A 1,733-nucleotide genomic window follows, 5' to 3' on the forward strand; every position below is an offset into this window, starting at 1 on the left:
TGGCAACATCGGCAGGAGCTGAGCTGATCTGAAACCAAGAGTCAGGAGCTTCTTCTGGATATCCCATGTGGATGCAGGGGCCCAAGGACTTGGGCCATCCTCTGCTGATTTCCCAGGTGCATTACCAGGGAGCGGGGTAAGAAGTGGAGCAGCTGGGACTTGAACCAGTGTCCATATGGGATGACAATGCTGTGGGCCAGGACTTTAACCCACTGCACCACAGCACCAGCCCTGAGAGATTTCCCATCTGCTGATTCACTCCCTAAGTGTCCCCAGTACCAACGGCCAGGCCAGGCTGAAGCCTGAAGCAAAGTACTCTGGGTCTCCCACATGAGTGGAAGGAGTCCAAGAACTTAAACTATCATCTAGTGCCTCCTAGGTACTTTAGCAGGAAGCTGGATTTTGTTTGAGGTAGGGCCCAATCCCAGGCACTTTATTACAGGATGCTGATATCCCAATCTGAGGACACAACACCCACCACAAATGACCACATTCTTTTTTTTTTTAAATTTTTTTGACAGGCAGAGTGGACAGTGAGAGAGAGACAGAGAGAAAGGTCTTCCTTTACCGTTGGTTCACTCTCCAATGGCCGCCGCGGCCAGCGCGCTGCGGCCGGCGCACCGCGCTGTTCCGATGGCAGGAGCCAGGTGCTTCTCCTGGTCTCCCATGGGGTGCAGGGCCCAGGGACTTGGGCCATCCTCCACTGCACTCCTGGGACACAGCAGAGAGCTGGCATGGAAGAGAGGCAACCAGAACAGAATCCGGCACCCCAACCGGGACTAGAACCCGGTGTGCCTGTACCGCAAGGTGGAGGATTAGCCTAGTGAGCTGTGGCGCCGGCCAAATTACCACATTCTTAAAGGAAATTTTGACTACATTAACTTTTGTTATATGTACTCTCTCTTTTTTTTTTCTACTCAATTAGCTCTTATTTATTTATTTATTTTACATTTATTATGCCATGAATTCATAAGGAATGGGTTCCAGCAGCCCAGGCTCCTTTCCATTGGTTCTGACAAAGTGGGCTTCTCTGGGTAGAGCAGGCTGACGCTTTAGTTGAACCCAGGTCTCTTCTCTTTGGCTTCCTTCTTTTTCTGATCATTTTCCTTCACATGTTTCAAGAAGCTATCTCGGCTCTTAGAGTGCTTAATGTGTTCAATACGCACATTTATTCTCTTGGCAAGAATCTTGCCCTTCACTTGTTTGTTTACAACAATGCCAACAGCATGCTGGGTAACATTGTAGACTCTTCCAGTTTTTCCATGGTAACATTTATGGGGCATTCCTTTTTGAACAGTACCCATTCCCTTGACGTCCACAATGTCACCTTTCTTGTAAATGCACATGTATGTGGCCAAAGGAACAACTCCATGTTTTCTGAAAGGCCTGGAGAACATGTACCGGGTATCTCACCACTTTCCCTTTGTGTTCGTCATCTTGGCGAATTACTGGAAGATGGTGGCTCCGGCTGAAAGGCTATATGTACTCTCTTTACAACTTAACCCCTTGAATAGGATTTGACCTCACTATAGAAGAAGCACCCATGGGTGCTATTTCCTAAAGGAAATAACAAGGGTCCATTAATCTGTAAAGCCTTTGACCACAGTCAGTAAGCACTGACATCAGTGGTCCCAAACGTCAAATATACTGAAAAATCTGCTGGGCTCAATATATTTGATCTACTGTTTCACTACCCAAATGCCTGCAATAGCCAGGGCTGGGCAGGGCTGAAG

General features: G+C 47.9%; 1 pseudogene; it reads right to left on the reverse strand.

The window, feature by feature from the left end:
* Positions 1-919: 919 nt before the first annotated feature.
* On the reverse strand, positions 920-1,439 carry LOC133758408 (large ribosomal subunit protein eL21-like; annotated as a pseudogene).
* Between the last annotated feature and the right edge of the window lie 294 nt (positions 1,440-1,733).

The sequence above is a fragment of the Lepus europaeus genome, chromosome 4 (assembly GCF_033115175.1).
Source record: "Lepus europaeus isolate LE1 chromosome 4, mLepTim1.pri, whole genome shotgun sequence".
Lineage (NCBI taxonomy): Eukaryota > Metazoa > Chordata > Mammalia > Lagomorpha > Leporidae > Lepus > Lepus europaeus.